Source organism: Lagenorhynchus albirostris, chromosome 12, assembly GCF_949774975.1.
Source record: "Lagenorhynchus albirostris chromosome 12, mLagAlb1.1, whole genome shotgun sequence".
NCBI lineage: Eukaryota > Metazoa > Chordata > Mammalia > Artiodactyla > Delphinidae > Lagenorhynchus > Lagenorhynchus albirostris.
In genome coordinates this window covers 138,969-159,177 of record NC_083106.1, presented here as the reverse complement: position 1 = coordinate 159,177, position 20,209 = coordinate 138,969, and the positions used below count along the sequence as shown (strand labels likewise).

General features: G+C 53.5%; 1 protein-coding gene across 11 annotated transcripts in view; it reads left to right on the top strand.

The window, feature by feature from the left end:
* Positions 1 to 20,209, top strand: part of FAM120B (family with sequence similarity 120 member B) — a 116,338-nt gene that overhangs the window by 64,724 nt on the left and 31,405 nt on the right. For 5 of the 11 annotated variants that reach the window (XM_060167988.1, XM_060167986.1, XM_060167977.1 and 2 more), the window contains one exon: positions 4,360 to 6,355. The exons of 2 other annotated variants lie outside the window; for them this stretch is intronic. The gene's annotated coding sequence lies outside the window, so the exon portion shown is untranslated. Of the gene's footprint in view, positions 1 to 4,359; positions 6,356 to 15,927; positions 16,141 to 20,209 lie in introns of those variants that run through there. 4 more of the 11 variants (XR_009543851.1, XM_060167985.1, XM_060167982.1 and 1 more) reach the window with 4 other exon arrangements.

The window sequence follows — 20,209 nt, the reverse complement described above, 5'->3', positions numbered from 1 at the left end:
CAGTGCCTCGTAGAGTTCAAGGGAAGGAGAGAAGTCTGCTCTGGGTCCCCTCTGTGGTCACTAAAAAAATAACTTCAGTTTTAAACACCTACTGTCCAGCCACACAGCTTCCTGCCTCTAGATCTGGGTGATCCTTTGGTCAGATCAGGACCCCAGTCCACTTGTCCAGCCCCCTTCATTGGTCCTCACATTCCTTCGCTGCTGTATCCCCTCCCTGTTTACCTTCCATGATCAGTAATGAAAGTGACTTTCTTGTGTCTATTCTTGACTGCTTTGCCTCTCTCATTTTACTATGTTTTGTGGTAAAGCTGCAAACTTCGGTTAAATCCAATCCTTTGCATTTGTGTTGTGGCTAGAGAACAACCCCCAGTCACCCTTACCAGCCCCACCTTGACACTCGCGCTCGCCGACCTCAGGGAAGCCAGCCTCCACTCTGTCCCACCGTCCACACGTTTCACCTCTCCTCCCTGCTTAGTTTTCCAGCACTCTCCCCAACCTCAGTCACAGCTGACAACGCTGCTTTCTGTACATTCCTACAGCCACATTTGCCCTCTTTCAAGCATCAACGCATTATCAAATCTAAATTGTCTAAGCAAATGCCAGGAGAAATAGACAAATCCAGAATAACAGAGGGAATATCTACTTTTTCGTCTCCTCCTGTGGATGAACTACCCATGGGTCTCTTCAGCTGTGCTCTCAAGTCCCCATCACCTGGTCAGTGGCATTGCTCCACCACAGCCTCCCCCCACCGCCCGGCTCCTGAAGCATCAGCTACATCCCCTGGTTATTCCTCCCATTTTGCAAAAACCCTTTGTAATCTGCTTTCTCTCCAGCAATCACATCATTTCTTTGCTTTCCTTTGGAGAAAAATAATTTTGAGCCCAGACTCCTATAGTCAGCCAAATTAGCATTGTAACATCAGAGCAAAACATTAATACACTTTTAGGAATTGTAAAATTTTGACCAACAGATCTTTTCCAGAAGAAAGTGGGTATGCTCTAGCAAAATGAGCACTTCAGCTAACAGGAATGCGTGGGATGTAGGAAAGTGTTGAACAAAGAAATCAGCAAAATGTATAATTATTGCTGTATAATTATTAACTGTAAAAAATGAGTAAGCAAAAACAATTGGAGACTAAAATATCAGAGTATTATAAGGAAAGTTATGAGTGTTTCTGGGGCATAAGATGAAACGCAGTGACTTCCCTGGTGGTGCAGTGGTTAAGAATCAGCCTGCCAACGCAGGGGACATGGGTTCAAGCCCTGGTCTGGGAAGATTCCCACATGCCGCGGAACAGCTGAGCCCGTGCGCCACAACTACTGAGCCTACACGCTAGAGCCCGGGAGCCACAACTACTGAGCCTGTGTGTCACAACTACTGAAGCCTGTGCACCTAGAGCCCGTGCTCCGCAACAAGAGAAGCCACTGCAATGAGAAGCCCACGCACCGCAACAAAGAGTAGCCCCCGCTCCACAATGAAGAGTAGCCTCTGCTCGCCACAGCTAGAGAAAGCCCACGCCCAGCAACGAAGACCCAACACAGCCAAAAATAAATAAATAAACAAGTAAATAAATTTATTTATTTTTTTACGAAAAAGGTGAAAAGTAAAGGCAGACTAAATTTTTTATCTTGCTTAGAGAGAGAATAGGTTTTGAATAAATCTAGCAGTTTTTAGAAAAATGTAAGTTTGCGTATGTTTGTAAAATGTAGGGGTACACTCTAGAGGAAAGAAAGAAAGGGGGGAAGAGAGACGATAGAGGAAAATCTGTCATACCCTTTATGCACCTGACATAAATCAAAATTATAAGCAACATACAAGGAGAAACAGACCCAATAAGAGTATATTTAATACATCTCTGTCTCAGAGATACAGATCAGGTAGACAAAAGTATGATATACATTTGAATAACTTCATTAACAAGTTTACTGTAATAGAAATATACAGAACAATATATGCCCTCTTTATTTATATTATTTTCAAAAATAAATGGACAGTTAAAAAGTCTAACTGGGTATTACAGGTTCCAAAGTAAATCTCAACCAATTTAGTGAAAAGCAGAAATCACATAAGACATATTTTCTGTCCACAAGAAAATAGCTTAAGAAATCAACAACAGAAGGACAAAAAGCAGAAATCTTCCCACTTGGAAATTAATCTACTATTCTGAACTTTTACTGAGGAAATCAAAATCAAAATTACTTTTAGAAATAATAATAAAAATACTACATTCAAAAATTCATGGCAGGAGAGTGATGTCAGGGACGATGCTGCAGTAGGAGGCTCCAGGACCCATCTGCCTGGACAGCAGTTGTACTGGCAGAAACTGTGTGAAGGAGCTGTTGTGGAACTCTGGAGTCTGAAGGCCTGCAGCTTCCAGGGGAAGGCATGGCTGGTTAGTTGTGATTCATTTCCATCCATCCCCTTTGGCTGCCCATCCTCCAGCCCTCGGCAGACAGCCGTGTCCTCGTTCCTAGTGCAGCTTGCTGGAGCCAGGATGGGCAGTGAGGTCCTGGGCCACACATCAGGCTTCTTGATTGCTGAGGGACAGGCGCTGGCCGCCACTGTCTCAACCCCACAGTATTTAGAGGAGCAACCCCTGCGGAGCTTTTGTTTCCTCTTTTTTCCCTTTGTGCTCTTCTGGAAGCCAGACATTAAAGGGTTAGGACATTCGAAAGCAAGCATATATACAGGGGAATTTAGAAAGCCACCACACATGGCCAGGGAAGGGTGCAGGCTCAGAAAAGACATGAGCAGGCCTCACGTGTCCCCCTCAGGCTGGTCCCCAGCACAGAGGCGGCAACAACAAACAGCAAACGCCAGGAGACGAGGAGGATCAGATCTCCAGGATTACCGCAGTATACGCTTTAAATGTCCAGTTTTCAGCAGAAAATCACAAGGCATACAAAGAAATAGGGAGACGTGTCTGGCAGCTAAAACTGGCCTCAGCAGACAGCAGTGTGACGGCATCCGTTCATCTCTGACCTTTAGCTTTGTTGTGGAGGCCGCTGTCAAGCTTCTAAAGTACCACTCACGCATCGTTGAGGTTTTGTTTCCATCTCCGAGGTTTGCAGAGGAAGGAAGCTGGGTCTGAAGGCGTTTGCCTCCTTCGTGAGTGACTCGGTTGCGTCCTCCTCCTTTCCCTCCGTGCCCGCAGCCTGCCCTCACCTCTGCACCTCCCTCTTCTAATCCACCTTTATGCTCTGATTAGCGCGTGCCGTTCTTTCCATTGTCCTGCAGTAATGGAAGCTTCAGCTTCAGAATGGACGTTCCAGATTCTTCATTATCAAGATTTTGCCGCATTTGCTTCAACTTTCCATGTCTTTTCTTTGCTGACTTAACTCTCGTTCACTTTGTTAAAAGACAAACTAAAGCATATTAAATTTTTAAGAGCTTATTTGAGGAAAAAAGTAAATTCAAATTGGGCCGCACCAAAGCAGAATCTGTTTGGAGGCGTCACCAGTAAGGGCCGGGAGGAGGCGAAGCAAGGCCCGAGGCTGCTGGCCGGCTGAAGCTCGTAGCCTCTCTGGCTGCTTGTGGTGGGTTGTCCTTAGGTTTGGGTTCCTTGATTTCAAGGCATTTGAGGGTTTGCTTACTTAGGCTGCTAAGGCCTTGAGCCAAGTCAGTCTGATGGCCTCTTTGTTTAATTAACAACCTCTACACACTGGGTCTGTCTCTGGCCTGTGGTGAGGAAGGTGTGTCCTTCACTCTCTAAGGAGGTCGGTGTGGGTGAGCTTCTAAGGAAAGGCCTTAGGCCTGGCCATCCTGATGGGCCCCAAGTCAGGGAGGTCCAGCACCCAGTCCAGCTTCTTGGCACACACCTGACCACCAGCAAGAGCTTCCAAGGAGCCCCTGCTCAGGGCGGTGGGGGAAGCCAGTCCATCTCCAGCGTGGCCCACCTGCCGAATGGACGGTGACATGAAGCCAATTCACATCTTCCAGGTCCGGAAACTTTTCTCAAGTGATTCTGTGATGATTTCCTCCTTTCATTTTCTCTGCTCTCAATTATTTGTCTCAGAGGTTAGACACTGTATTCTGAGTCCTATAATTATCTTACATTTTCCTCCTAATATCTTTTTGTCTTTTTACTCTACTTTGTGGGAAATTTCCTAAACTTTATTTTCCATCCTTTCTGTTAATTTTTTAATTGTGCTGTTTTTAAATTCTGAGAGCTCAACATACTTAATTTTTATCACATTTTCTTCTTTGTGTCAAGACTGCACGTTTTCTCTCACATCTGAGATTAATTACACCCGTAAGTTCGTTTTATTTTGTTTCTCTTCCTTCATAGACTGTCCTTCCAAGTTTCTTTTTCTGTATGTTCGTTTTGGTCTCTGTTTTACTTTAGTTTTTTTTCCTCAGATGCCAGGTGACTCTTGAGTCCGCTCTTGTTGACGAGTCAGGCATTAGAAAGGGATTGGAAGTCTGTGCCTGGCGGGCCTTCTGCCGCCATCTTCCCAGTCATGGGGCCCCTGTGGAAGCCCTGACTCTGCAATCCTTCGCTCTGTTGCCTCGGGCCGGTCAGTTCCCTTAGAGCAGAGACCTCCAGTTTCTGCTGGAGGCGCAGAAGGGGTGACGTAGTTGAGAACATCTGAAGCTCTGTGTGACCTTTGGAAACAGGGTGAGGGGCCTTGGAGTAACCTCCAGGTTTCTGCCTTGTGTTGGGTTCAGATCTCAGTAGCGTTGACTTGGAAGCATGGGGAGAACAGCAGTGACCTGTGGGTGTGTTGCCCTTGAGACGCCGACGCCGCACACGCACACGGATGCAGGCGCACACGGCGAGCACATCTGTAGAGAACTAGGAATAGCCCCTGGGGCACCAGCACCCACAGACCACGGAGAAAGGGGAGGTTGAGGGAGAGCTGCCTGAGGGTGCAGGAGGGGTTGGGTGCAGGTGCCCTGGGTCGCGGGGAGGAGCGTCTCAGAGGAGAGGGGCTGGCACCTTCCAGCATCTCCGAGGCAGGAGCGACCCACAAAGAAAGGATGCTGTTGAGCCCTGAGGACAGCAGGGGTCACATGGAAGAAGCACATGGTTGGTGGCGTCAGATCAGGAGACCCGTTGTGGGCCTCCAAGGCCACGCTCAGTGAGGGGGCACCGCAGGGGCAGGGCGTCCCTCAGCTTCTCCTAGACCCTCCTCCACATCCAGGCAGCACAGCACCCATGCAGACACACACGGCCTCAGGTGTGATGCTTCCTGTGGAGGGAACTGCAGCTGACACACCCCTCCTTTCCTGCTCACCCCAGGCCCTCCAGCTTAGGAAGCTGTCCTGTCCTGGCAGGAAGAGCGGGCTGGCTCAGAAGATGCGGTTGCCACGGAGACTCACGCAGCCACTTGTGTTCCAGGCAGTCCAGCCAACGCCTGCCTGCTGGGTGGGACAGAACCGTGTCACCATTGGAGAGAGAATTGTTTTAAAACTTGGACATTGAACATAGTGCCTCTGGCTTACCTACGGTCAAGACACATCACAAAATACACTGTGTTTCACACGTTACTGGCACCCAGTCCAAGACGTACATGGGACGTGGTGTGTGTTTTAAACTCCGTTCCCCTTGTGCATTTCACAGGCAGCGGGTAGAGAAGGGAGCCAGGAAGACAAGGCAGAACTGAAGACACTCACGGAAAACCACCGGCGACGTGTCGCCCAGAAGCATCACTGCAGCTTCACCCCGAATACAAGTATTGTCCTAACAGTGAATGTAAATGCAGAGACGCTCGTGGGAGAGAATAGGGAGTGGAGAACTCAGCCACACTGCAGGAGGCCTCTGGTCGGCCGCACAGCAGAGGCCTCGCTGTCTGTCCAGAGCGCGTGGTTACGGCTCCTGCTTCATTTTCACACAGCCCAGTGCACACTCGTGTCTTCATACAGCTGTCCTTGAGTTAAAAACACGACTTCACAGAAAGTTACTTTCTCACAGTGGTGGGCCCAGGCCTCTGACATACAAGGATCCTTGTAAAATGCATTGATGTGTCCATGGTACAGCTTTTAGGTTTTGATTCCTTGTTTAAATTTGTCAGAAAGGCCATTTTGTCAGGAGTTAGAGTTTTCTACGGGTGAGTGGAAATGACTGGTTTGTGGTGAGCATTTTGCTCCTAGGAATTAGCCAGACCTCATCATTAAAGGAGACACATGCAAGAACCAGGGAAAAGCTGTGACCCATCCAGGAGCCGGGCACCAGGGCCGCATTCCACGTGCTCTGTTCCTCGGCACTCTCCACAAGGTCCACAGGGAAGCCTGCAGCTGTACAGATGGTCTGGTCGGGTTTGCCATCTCTCTTCGTGTCGTAACGGTGATCTGTGATGCAAGTGTGTGGTTTATGCCAAATATAAATGATTAGTCTGTTACTAATGAGAAAACATGACTGACTTCTTTGCTTCTGTTTTTCATGTGGACCTGTAGTTAAAGTTCTAGAGCTGGAAAGGCCTTGGGGCTCTAACCCAGGCCTCTTAGGTAGCAGACGACTCCCACGAGGTTACCGTGGCGACAGCAGGGTCTGGTCCTGACTCTGCCTGGCCTCCTCCTACTTTGTGGCCCCGGTGTCCTCATCTTCAAATGCGAGTCACACGTACTCCCTAAAAGGAAAAAAGTGATTTCTGTGCTGATTTGTTGTTCTTCTAATGTGATTTAAATTCGTGCAGACACACCTTAGATTCCTTCTGCTCACAGCTCTTCCTTGATACAGCTTTCAATCTAAGACATTATGTAGATGAAAGGAAGCTAAATTATGAAGCAAATAGTGTCAGCATCACAACCCCAGTAGCTCTCCGTGGGCCGCCGTAGCCTGTGCTGGAGGAGGGCTGTGCCGGGACAGTGGCGGCTGAGCCTCTTGCAGGGCCTGCGGTGGCGGCACAAGGGGGAGCAGAGCCTTGGGGGGAACGAGGCTTGGGGCACCCTGCCCCGGGCGCCCACCCACCCCTGCAGCTGTGGTGCGGTGGGTCCTTCTTGTGCCTCGCGCCCCTTGGTACCAGGCCGGGAGTCCCCCACTTCGCTGCTCCCTTGAACTGGTAGAGCTTCTGGGGGACTGGGTTTCAGGAAGGCTCCTGCCTGAACTGTGCTGTGGGAATTTCTGCAGCAGCAATGTGTGTGTGATCCCGTGGAGGAACACAGCACGGCAGGGACGCTGTTTTCGTCTGAGATAAAGTGTCCTTTTTTAAAGTACTAATTAGTTGGATTTTATAAATCTGATTTTTTTTCAGGTTTCAACACCCAGAATTTGGTTATGTTCATTTTTTTCCATCCTTTGAGCTTCTTGTTTAAAATTTCAAGTTCTTTCAGGCACCTGCCACAATTTAGGAAGAAAAATAAATAAGCAGGCACCACTATTTCCTGACTCACAAAAAAGAAAAAAAAAATTTGCTAAAGGGAAACGAAGCACATGTGTGAGGCAGGTCTGTGTTTTATACGTGGTATTGAAGCTTCGGCTGGTGACACACAGGTGACTGGACATCTTCACCGGTCTTCAGTGTCAGCCTGGCTTAGTGCCCAGTGAATTCCTCACCCCACTGTCCTGCCGGCTTTGGGGAAGAGCAGGCTTGCGGACCATGATGTTGTCGGACCATGAACTGCGTCCCTTGGTGGAAAGAGGGACGCTGAACGCCATGCTCTGGGGAAGCCGCAGTTCCGTGTGGGGAGAGGGGACCCGGGCTGCTTGCAGGTGCTGCGTTCGGGGGGCCCCGCAGGGCCTGATGCCCATAACTTCCTCCTGTTTGATGCCAACGTGACCCACGGCCGAGCCGGCTGCCTCCCTGTTAGTGTAGCAGAAGCTGACTCGTGGCTTCTTCCGTGGCTCCCGTCTCCCAGATGTTCTGGGAGCTCCTTGTGAAGCGTTAAGAAGGGCTGGAGCTGGCTCTGCAGACTGACCGTGAGACCCCATCCACGGAGGTGAGCCAACCAACAGTTGGCAAACGTCCCCTCACGTCGAGGTCCTGTGTGGTTAGAAAACCTGCTCCCTCACGGTCTCAGGTGGCACCCAAGGCCATGGCTCGTGCCTCCCCCACTGTTCCCGGCCCAACCGAACCCGCCTTCTGCGGAAGCAGCGCGGGTCTGCGGGGCGGTTATAGTTCTGAATGAGGAGGTGGATGGCGAAAGCCGGCTTTATTAGAGGTTGGGTAAAAACTGAAGTTGACTTCAACCTTCTCTTTTCGGCAAGTTGTCTGAACTAAAAAGAAGGAGAAGCAGCAGCCTCTCCAAACCAGACTGGTCTTCGCGTCTCTGTGGTTTTCCCAGAAAGCCTCTCTCCTGGGGAGCCAGGTCAGCGCCCACAGGACACGCAGGGAGTTGCGGGGGAAACGTGTGCTGGTGCCGACGAGTAGGTCCCCGCGGGCACCCAGGTCAGCGCCCACCTCTGCCCGGAGGTCAGAGCCGGAGGGCAGGGGGTCCGGCAGGCAGTGACTTGAGGGCAGGAGGGAGCGAGGCCCACTGGTCACGGCTTCGCGCCTGGACACTTGTCTGCACTAGAGCCACTGAATGTTAGTAAAGCTGAGCAGCCGGGGGAAGCCTCTTCCGGAAGGTTCCACGGGCTGCAGGTTTCTCGCCGGCTGTTCTACAGTTTCGTCGTCTCCTAACCCCATTTTCTTGGAGGCAGGTCCGGCACCAAGAGTAAAGCACTCCAAGATCTGTCTTGTGGTTTGATTCGGCCTCTCCAGCCTGTCAGTCCTTTGCGTTGGCAGCTAACTCATAAGTCTGTGTAAAATGGCGTGAGATATACTCTCCCTTTTCTTGATCCATGTAGCTGTTAAAATTCAGGAAAAGCAGACGATTCGATTAAATTAAGCCACCAGCCTGTCTATTGAATCAAATGTTCAAGCCACAGCCCTTAACTTCGGATCCAGACCAAGATAAAAGCCTGTCACGTGTGAAGAGATACTGAAATAGTCTGAGCCACTGATACACATCTGGTGTCACCCCAGCCTTCCTGTCCCAGGCAGCAGGGCAGTGACAGGTCACCGTGTGCCGGGCGAGGGGGATGCAGTCAGCTCGAAAGGAGGAAATTGTCTAATCCCTTTGGCGTTGGTCTCGGAGCAATGCACTTCTGAGAAGACAGTACCGCAGTGGCTGAAGGGATCGTATGACTCAGCATGAGTCGCCAATTTAAGGCTACGGAACTTTCTTTCTTTCTGAAAAGGTTTTCCCAAAGAGTCATGCTCTTTTTTCTTCCCCCCCTTAGAAATCCTCCTCTTCCTTTGCTCTTTTCTGATATTCTGGGTTTCAGCATATTTCCTTCTAACAGTTGGACCTTTCCACGTCTTAAAGCTGGATTAAAATCGTTTTAATCCCGGATGGTATGTAGCGAGGTTCAGTCCCTGGCCCTCGTAGAAACGTTCACAGCACATTATAATGAGCTGATTGTCAAACTGAATGTTTCTGAGCTTGTGTGGACAGACGTCAGGAAAATCGCCTTGTTATGTTGGATATGAAGGATTTCTCTTTCACGGAGGAGCAGCAGATCACTACAGTAGACTCCCAGGCTTTGGTGGCCCCTAGCAAGTACACAGAGTCGTAGAAAATGTGCTTTTCATCCTCTTGGGAACAGTTCTCGTTCTTACCGGTCTTAGACCCCTTTTATACCTAGAAACTATTGAGGACTCTAGGTTACTGCACTGAAAATTAAAAAGGGTAAAAAACCTTAAATGTGTATTTATTAATTCATTTAAAAATAACATATTTCCTCCAAAAAAATGAGTGAGAAGAGCAGCATTCTTTTGCACTTTTGCAAATCCATTTAGTGTCCGGTTTTAGGAAAGACAGCAGACCGTCTGCAGCAGTGCGCCATTCGTCTGAGAGAAAAGGAGGACCGGCCCCAGGCCTGTGGCTCGAGAGCAGGAGGCCTCTGGTGCCTTTTCAGAGATGGACAGGCTTCCTGGAAACCATCCCACACTCCACAGGCAGGAGTTCTCTGAAGGCAACTGCAGTGGAATCTGAAACCGCTTCAGTAACTCCGGCCCAGCGTGTGTGACAGGCACTGGTCTGCCCTGCACTCTGGGCGCACAGTTGTGTACCCTGCTTGGTCATGTGGAAAATACTGGCTCTCTGAGTTCTGCAGTCTTCCAAACGCTGGCATGTTTCCTTATACGAGAGTCACACTCGCTGCTGTCGCCCGCAGCTCCGTCTGAGAGCTCTTCCCTGAGGACACCCTCCAGCGGCTGTGGCTCACACAAGGGCTCCCAACTCTAATTTTTGCTTGAAATTTCAGATTTCCTCATTGGCAACAAAACTTTTTGTGTTGTTTTCCCTGAAATGACAACTTCAGCACCTCTGGAAAGGGAAAGTGGGAAGAGATACGGGTTAGAATTTAATGCATTAAAAAAAGCATCAGAAACAAAATGGCCAAAAGCTAACGCAGGACAGCCTGGAGGAGGCGTGGATGGAGGTGTGGGAGCCTGGGGACAGCGGAGAAGCCACGTAGGTTGACGCAGCCGTTCTGTGGGCAGACGTACTGACGGGACATTTGTGTGGGAGACTCTGTCCCCAGGGTCCAGATAGGAATTTACTCTCGTCCTGTCCATACAAGGCTCATTCTGAGTCAGGCAGCCCGAGGAAGAGGGAGTGTCCGACCTAACGGGCCACAGGACACGTTCAGATGCAGCTGGGACAGAGGAAGGTGTGGCGTGTGCAGGGGTCTTCTCCCGTCGGCTGGGCTGGAGGCTGATACTTAAACCTCCCACGAAGGGGGTCAGACCAGATGCGGTGAAGATTTACAAACGGCACAAGACGCGGAATCGCAGGGTCACACCCTGGCTGGTGGCCAGGCAGCGTGACCACATGCTTCCCGCCCTTGAGTCCCCGAAGTCCCCACGAGGACCTGTCTCTGCCCCACCCTGTCCCTGAAGACGCTGAAGGAGACGTTTAATTCTCCTCCTTCCCACAGGGAAGTGTGCTGCTTCTGTAAAAGCCGCGGGCACAGCCCAGGGCTGGCAGGGCTGCTCACTGGGCGCCGGGCCCCTGGTCGTCAGCGTCCCGCTCGGCTAACTGAAGCCCAGCTGCACACACAGGCGCTAATGTCCGTGACGCAGCACCAAGGGGAGGGCAGGGAAGGAAATGTCAGGGTACCAGGGCGAGCGCCCTGCCCACCCTCCATCTGTGCCCACGGCAGGGCTTACGGGAGCATATGCTGCCTGTTGCTCACTGACCATCTGCTCCGAGTTGCTGAAGTGTCCCCGTTACCGTGGCAACACAAACACTCCCCGGTCAGGTTTCACTTTTATCTGTGCTCTGGAATGGGGCTGGGGAGGGGTCGGTCTTCCTTCCTCCCGGCCCTGCTGCCCCTCCCTCAGCGCTCCCTCCGCCTCTGGCCTGGCCCCCTCCCCCCAGTTCGGAGCACGTACGGTTGGAAGGAGAGCTGGCCAGTCTGAGAGCTGGGTGGCCGTGTATTTCTGTTCGCCTGGCGCCTGACTCCGGAATGGACCCTTCCCCAAATTTCAGGCTGGTGTCTGCGGGCTGAGTCTGCCCGCACGGGAGAGCTCCAACTGGCTGGGACACGGCCCCTTGGCCAGGGAACATCTGTCCACCCACGCAGTTTGGGGAGCTGGTTTAATGGGACAGATGGGTGGGCTTTCGTCAGCTGTTAGCAGGACCGTTTCGTGGGCCCTGTTGTGGGATCCACGTCCCTCCCGGCAGCACCAGGGGGCTCCTTGCAGGGGGCGCAGCTGCGGAGCCTCCTAGAGAGTCCGTGTTTTCAGCTGGGGTTGAGAGCTGCTGAAGGGAGCGGGCCGGTTGCAGCCTCCTCTCCACCGAGGTGTCAGGTGGTGAGACTGGAGCCCCTCAGCGGGAGGCTAGGAGGGGTCTAGGGCAAAGCCAGACCTTTGCTACGTTACCGCCAAACTGAGTTCCCCTCTTGGTGAGCGTCGAGCCAGAAGACACAACCAAGCCCAGTGCGGGAGAAGGAAGGATTGATTACTTGCAGCAAGTAAGGAGAGCACCGGGGATATTTCCCAGAGCAGCAAAATAGGGGATGTTTTAAGCCAAGGGTACCTGCATCTTCATGAGGGGGCTTGAGCAGAAGAGAATTCAACATAGAATTGGGCAGAGGTGGACACAGCCCAGGCTTTAGCTGACTGAAGTTGGGACGGTCAGCATCCCTCTTCGCCTCCTGGGGAGGACTTAGTTCCTGCAGAGTAACTCAGTCTGTGGTGTGCGCCCCTTGGGGAGGAGCTGGGACTCTGTTGCATCGCTGTTCCGTTGCTTCTTGACTGGTCTTCCTTTGTTCCTGCGTTTCCCGCCTCCATTAAGATCATTAACTGCTGAGACCTGTTCAAGGGCAAGCGCTGTGTCCACGTTCAGATCACAAAAGGCTTAGGCCCCAAATGGCTTCTTATGTCAGGAAGGCCATGCCTGGTTCTTTCTCCAGGGACCCCCTACCCTGTTCGCTTACAGTTACTTTCTTTTTTGAGAACCTAGGGATACAGAGATTCTGTTTCTCCTGCTGGTTCTTGGGGAGACCAGCTCCCAGGTCTGGCTGTGACCTTGGGCTGCTTCTCTCCATCAGGACGGCGTGTGTCCGGGGCACTTCCACCGGGCACCACACAGACCTGCACGAGGAGGCCTCACAGGCTGCTGAGCTGCACATGCAGGGCCCACGCCCAGGTTTATCAGGAGAGGGCAGAGCGTGGCAGTTCCTCCCAGAAACAAGGGCGCCAGGCCGCCCTCCGTGTTCTCCAAGTTGATGGGACCACCCAGAGCTGGGACCAGGCAGGAGGGCAGCACGGGACCTACTCCAGGGTTTCTGGGGCCCCCCTCGGCGCTTTTTCAGCCAGACCCTGGGCGTGGGCAGGAGCGGATGCCCAGGCAAGACCTGAGGCATCTTATGGTCTCCAGGGAGTCAGTGGGAAGCCAGGGACCCGAGCGACTCCGTGCGGTATAGGAAGCCACCTCTGGGGAGGAGTCAACCTCTCGTGGCCAGACTCACCCACCCAAGCCTCTCCTGAGATGCCCGCCCCGCACAGAGCCCCCGGCTGCCGTGGTGGCAGCGCCCCCAGAATTTCACAAAATCTGCTGTAAAGGTTCATTTGTGGCTCTAGGACGCGACTTCCCTCAGACCCAGGGGCTGGGTGTCACCACGAGGGTCTTGGTGCCCCGCGGTCACTTCATCAGCACGGCCCCCCAAGCTCAGCAGTGGCCCTCAGCCTTCCGCACCGCACTGCCCGCTGGAGTTAGTTAAGCGTCCGCACCCTAGCCGGGCCCCTGGCCACCTCCTGCCAGGCTCCCTCCAATCTCCAGTCACCCGCCCGGTGCTCGACCGCAGGCAGGTCCTCGCTTCCCGGAAACGAGAAAGCAGGTGCCTGGCTGCTCATTAAGTTCCACTTCCCTGGCCTTTCACCACTGCACTTGTGAGCATAAGATAGTGATATTTCAATAAAATTAACACACAGTGCTGGGCACCAAATGGCCTTAAGAGCAAGTCAAACTTGGAATTTTACCGAAAGCAAAACTCCCGTTAGACTTCTTATCTCGATGGCTTTTTAAAATAGGAATTTCTTCATAATATCTCAAGTATCTTTTAATTTCCAACAGATGCACATAAAAGGCCCATTTCCAGGTTACTTGGGTAAAGGGTGGCAAGTGCTGATTTCCCTCTGTGCCATTTACCCTGCCTGTTCCAACATTATTTAAGCCATCGCAAATGTAGAAAGAAAGCGAACATAACATTGACACCAAAGAGATCAGCAAAAACGAAAGCTATCAACTAATCTAATGTATAAGCAAGTGTGAAAATCCTAAGTAAGTAATTAGCAAACAGAATCCAGCAGTGTGTTAAAAAGATTATACACTAATAAGGGACTAAGTAGTTTTTTCCAGTGAAGTAAGAATGGGTCAATACTAGGTCTTTTGATATAAACCACCATCTAGTAGAGCAAAAGATTAAAATGTCTCTATAGATGCCGACAAACATTGGATGAAATTCAACATCCACTCTCAGCTTTTAAAATGCTCCTAATAAAACAGCAGTTGATGAATACGTCTTTAACATTATCAGTGCTGTCTCAGCCTGAAAGCTCACATCCTGGGGAACCCTGGAGACGCTGGGAAGAAGACAGACCCTCACGATCCCACAGCCCCTTCACACAGCTTTGGTGGTTCTGGCCCATGCAGTTGAGTCAGGAGAAAGAAAGTACAAAACTGGGAAAGGATGAGATAAAGTGATGATTACTTACAGGTTATTTCATTGTATATCTGGAAAACCCTAGAGAAGCAGCTGAAAAATATGTACAAAAATATAAGAGAATTTGGCAAAGTAATCAGCAGGCTTCCTGTCTGGAAACAAGAACCAGTAGGAGATACGACAGAAGAAAAGCTTCATTTATCACAGCAACAAAAAAAAGATAAGCTGCGTAACAATGTGGTTAGGAAGAAATATGGAAGTCCTACAGCAGGAAAACTGTATAGCACCTCTGGGGAACGTGCACACCGGGACAGGGACCAGCACGCGTGCGCTTGGGTTGAAGATGCCAGTTTCTGCACAGTTAATCTGCACACATAGTGCAACCCCAACTAAAATGTTAACTCTTTTTAACTAGACAGGTTAAATCTAAATTTGTGTGAAAAAATAAAAGTAGGGCAAATCTAAGAGAAAAATAATAGAGGAATTAGCTCTATCAGATATTAAAACACATTTTGAAGTTATATTTTAAACTCTCTGTTACTGGCAAATGGATAATTAGGAAGTCCAGAAACAGACCCAAAATACATGTCATTTATGATAAAAGTGTTTAAATCGTTGGGGGAATGTAGTGGTGCTACATAGAGAAACATCTTGGAAAACTATAAAGCTGGCCCTGTACTTCATCAAAGTTAATTCCAGACAGATCAATGATCTGAATGCTAAAGAAGAGAAACAGACGTGTACTGACTGAAAGAAACCACAGGAGGGTTTTTATGTTGTATGGAAGGCCTAAATATAGCACAAAACCCAGAAGCCATAATGATATGAACAAAAAGATGACATTAGAATAAAAATACTCTGCGTGGAACTAAACCGTCACCGTAAGCCAGTCGGAAGATGAAGATAAGCTGTAAAAGATGTTTGTAACAGAAACCGAGAGGAGTTTCTTTGTTATTTAAGTCAATAATAAAGAGACCAATAGGTCAATGAGGAAAAGGAGGCAAAGGACGTGAGACACAGCTCACGAGAAGGAAGGAGAAGTCGCCCTTAAACGAAAAGATGCCCAGCCTTTCTCATAAAACTCCCCAAGCGACCGCGTTCCACTTGGGTCAGGCTGAGCAGGCAATGCGAAATCCCTCCCTTCTCAAGGGACGAAGAAGGTTTGGCATGTCCATCAGAACTCTATTTCCATGAATGTGTTCCACAGGTACAGTCACACGTGTGTGCAGTGACACGTGTGTGGTTATTCGTGGCCATGTTGCCCGTGGGTCCACCCTCATCCACAGATGCTGTTGCGTGTCACCTGCCCGCTGAGCGCTGGCCCTGCAGAGCAGAGCTCGGAGCCCAGCGTTGTGGCCACCAAAATCCTCACCTGAGACTCGGACCTGTGGACAGCGTTGTTTCCTGTTAGGACCCCGATGTGAAGGGCTGGCTTGGGACAGGTGTGACCCCCAGAGCCCTCGGTGGCTTTGTGAGCCCCGAGTCATGGGGCCCAAGTCCCTGCAGGTCACAGGCCATCCTGAGGGCCCTCGTCCCTCCAGAGACCCTGCCCCTCACGCCCGTACCCGCACTGTTGTGGGAGACCTCACCAGGGCCCGGAGCAGCCTGGGCTTGGGGGGGCCCATCCACAGGGGCCGAGGAGCCACCAGCTGGGTGTTCACTGAAACCACGAGGTGTGTTCAAATCTCCTCATGTACATCTCAGCATGTGTCTGGGCGAGGCTTTTCTCCCTGTGGGTTAATTTGCAGAGAAAATACTGCAATTCAGAAACATGTACAAATTGAAAAGGCACAGGAACGCTGGAACTGCCTTTTCTGATCACTTACTCATAGGGCTGTCTGAGCAGGATCCTTGCTCCTGGAGGCCAGTGGAGCCAAGCGACTTTGACCCCACGGAGGGCGGGAGCCCTGCCTTTCCACCCCGAGGACGGACCCCTTCTCCCAACACAACCCATGTCACACGGACGAAGCAGTGATCGCATGGGATGAACTCCCCGGGAAGAGATGAGGAAGCTGGACATATGTATGTTGTGGAATAAGCTCAAGAATTGAGAAGCCTTGGAGCTAGGGGCCCGGGTTTAAGGTTGAGGTCTCCAAGTCTGTGAACCTGCCCCCCGGGACGCGAGGCCTGTGCCAGGGCCCCGGGGCTCGACCGGGCTGGCAGGAGGCTGTGCCCTCGTCCGGGGTCTGTAGCTCTGCAGCACCTGCCCACTGTCCACACGCTGTCCTCCCCGAGCTGACCATCTCCCCCCGGAGCCCAGCTCGTTTCCAGCTGTTCCCACGGATCTGAGAAGAAACTACGATTTGCACAGCAGCCGAAGGGGCTTTCTCATTCTGGAGTATCTGTAACAGGTGGGAAACCGATCTCCCAAATGAGCCTCGTTGACACCCCTCTGTCCCTGTTTCTTGTGGGGAGAACAGCATCTGGTTTATAGAAGCTACAGCCGCGGCCTCTACATGTAGTCGGGCCGCAAAGCCAGGTCTGATTGCCCAGTTCAGTTTTAGTTTTGCCCACAGAGGTAGCTGTTGTGTTTTGGCTGTGTGATTGTGATGACGGGTGATCACGACAGGTGCTCCTCTGTAAGCACCTTTGCTGAGCACTCAGAGACCTTGCACTGTGACTGTAAGTGGCCTTAGCCACTCGCCCAGTGATCCTGTCGGCTGCTTTTTGTGCCGGGGGCCAGGAGACCCCCCTCAGCCCCACGTCGGGTGGACTGCAGAGGAGGTGGAGAAGATGGGAGGGGCTGGGGTTCCCATCACAAACACTCCCTGCAGCACGTCCAGCTCACGGGGGGTGGACCCCACTCCCCGGCCCCACACATGGTTCTCTGAGCCAGTCCTGTTTTCTCCCAGGGCCCCAGCAAGGCACAAGCTGACCCTGATTTCCATAAGAAACTGTGGCCGGCATGAGGGGCCGGGGCCATGTGGCCAAGGTGGTTGGGAGACTGGCTGTGTGACTTTTCAGCAAGTTACCCTCTCTGAGCCTCAGTTCCCTCAGCTCGGAAAGCAGGACAACACTGGGTATCATGTAAGGACCAGCATGCAGTGCCCAGCACACGGGAGGTCTGAACAGTCGCCGCTTTCCTCCCTTCCCCCCCACCCCCCCGGTGGGACCCCCGAGGGGTGGGCCCAAAGCTCGATGTCACTGGGAGTCACCCTCGAGCCATGGTTCTTGCTTCTCAGCGGATGTGCCGCGCCCGCCCCGTGGGATCCTCAGCAGTGGGGATGGGGGCAGGGCAGGAGGAGGTGGGGCCAGGGGGCCACAGACGTGCAGCCCCATCTGCCTGGGACCCAGGCGGCAGTGCCATTGCTGTGTTTGTGTCCAAAGCCCATGTTTCATCACAGAACCTGACAGTATGTGGATGGGATACTCGGGTGATTGCCTTGACAACAGGCACCTCTAAATCCTCTGTCCCGGCAGATCCGCAGTGGCCTCGCCCTCCTGGCGAGAATGGTGCCGTGTTGCCTCACCTGGGTCTACAGTGTGTGTGTGTGTGTGTGTGTGTGTGTGTGCGTGAGTTACATCTCTCGGCAGCTGCCGCCCACGCAAGGCCAGCCAGCTCTTCTTTCTCCTCTTCCCCCCAGGGGAAGGGGCCTTACCTGACGCAGCAGGGGTTTGTGGAGTGTCCACTGCAGCTTGCCAGGCGGGGTGGGGGGGGTCACTGCTCAGCCGGCCACCACCTTGCCCCTCCCCGGCTCAACTCAGGCGGAGTTGGAGCTCTCTGGGCCACTGTGACCCCCCCGCCGAAGGAGTCCCCGTGACTTTGGGGGAGGCAGCGTCCCTGCCCTCTTCTGAGAGGGAGCCGTACGACCCTGGGTGGGGGTCAGGCAGAGAGGGCAGTGGGGCTGGCGCGTCACCACCCAGCTCTGCTTGTGCGAGAGGACAGAGGAGGACCAGGCACACCTTCCTCACCTCCGACCGGGGGCGCGTCCCACCAGCCCTGGTGTCCTCTGGGGCAGTGTCGGCACGGCCATCCGTGGGTCCTCTGGGGACCAGGGTGGGTCCTCCACTTCTCTTGTAAATGAGGAACGGAACAGAGGTCTGCCTCAGCCCCGAGGGGGCGGGGCTCTGGCCCTGACCCGCAGACACAGGAATCTGCTTTCTTTAAACAAGAGCGGGCATGCACCTGCGCTTGGAGTGGCTGTTAGGTGTGACCCGGACGTTGGGTCAGGTGCTCGCCGACCGCTGACCCAGCCCCTTCGGCCACATTTCCTCAGGCTCCTGTAGCGGACTGAGTGCATCTCAGACTTTGTGGCCAGAACCGCCCAGAGTTCAGGACCAGGCGGGCACAGGAGCCTGCGTTTCTAACATTGCTGAGGAGCTGCTGGTGCCCCTGGCCCGGGGAGCAGACTTGGGGACCCAGCCTCACTGCTGACATTCAGCTTCAACTCCAGGGCTCGCGGGAGGCGCCCAGGGCCCCTAGGAGGCAGGAAGGCCCAGTTAAGGGGTACATCATGCTGCTGAAACCTGACTTAGTGTGTAAGTTTCCTGGGGATCCTGGTTCAGGAGGCCTGGTCCCCCTTGTGATCAGTGTTGACAGCACAGAACATCGCAGGGGCCACCTTGCTTCTCGGTGCTGGGGACCAGGCCCCGACATCCGCGGCTGCTCTGTGGTCCGTATGTCCCCCTTCTCGACCGGAGGCCTCTGCCTGACCCACGGGAGCCTGCTCCGGGGGACTCGGAACTCCTGCCCGACCCGGTGGCCGGAACCCCAAGCGGCTTAAAATCTCTGTCCTGCTGGCTCTCACCTGCTGACGAGGACCTGGTTAGAGGGCCGGCGGGTCGTGCCCCACCCAGGCTCCAGGCTTACCCACCTGGGTGCCGGGACCTGGGTGCCGGGACCCAACACCCGGCCCCGGACCAGCCGCTGAATCGCCCGAGAGCGACGCCCCTCACGCCGCAGAGCCTCGAGCAGAAGAGTTCCCTCTGCTGCCCCCGCGCTGCTCTCCCGGCCCAGTCTTCCTCCTCTGAAGTTTTCCCTCCCAGCCCCCCATGCAGACGTGACACGTGATAAAGAAGAATGAGCCGACCTCCGGCTCTTATCTGGGGATATGGAGCAGGCGACCCTTCCACCGACCGACCCGCCACGGACACGCCAGGCCCCTCTCTCCGGCGGACGGTGTCCTCCTGCCCTCGTGCTGGCCCCACACCAGTGTCACAAATCACAGCGTTTCTGAGCTGAGGAGACTCCAGGACGAGCTGGACGACCACGCCCGGCCCTCCAGCCGACGGCATGGGCGCAGGGGGAGCGTGCCTGGGCCTCCATCTGAGCGAAGCGATCGGAAGTCGGGGCTGCAAGCTGCGACGCCCCTGACCGCGGCCTCGGCCGCAGAGGAATGTGCCGCCGTGAACCGCTTCACACTTGGACTTCCCCCCCTGCGAGGGGCCGGCAGGGGGCGCTCAGGACACCGCCCTCCCTGGGCTTTGAAGTGGCCACGCCTGCACCTCGGCCAGCAGAGGGTGGGAGCCTGGCGGGCATCACACCTTCCCGCCGGTTGCAGGGTTGCCCGGGGCCTCCTCCGAGGGAGTCACAGATCTGCATAACCCAGAGGAGGGGCGGGGTGGCAGCACAGGGCAGCTGGCAGATGAGAAAGGTGGGCCCCCCCTGGCCGCAGACCTAACCCCAGCAATGGCTTGGGGTTCCAGGTGCCACCTGGGCGGGCTTGGGCTGTTCTCTGTGGGAATTGCTGCAAAGACACTTCCGCTGCTGGGAAGCTGGTGGGGAGCAAGTTCCGGGGTCTCCAACTCCACAGAGGGGTCTGAACCCCCAAAGCCAGGATTACGTCGGCCTTTGTCCTTGGATCACAAGCCAGCGGGCTTACTGAGCCAGTTAAGGCAATGAAGCCGTGTGGCCCCCGAGGACTTGACGGGGTTAAGGCTGAGGGAGGGGTGCAGCCCGAACCTGCTGGCAGGGGGACCGACGTCCCCCAGGCTTCCCGCTGCCCGTCAGGGCCCCGGGCCCTGGGCAGCCCTCCAGGGTCCTGGCTGCAGGGTGAGGCTGGGTGTGGAAGAAAAGTCACTTCGGGAAGCTTTCCACTCAGGCCTGCCTCGCCGCCAGGGGTGCTCAGAATATTGCTTTTGAGAAGATTCTGAGGCGGGGCCCCAAACGCTCCG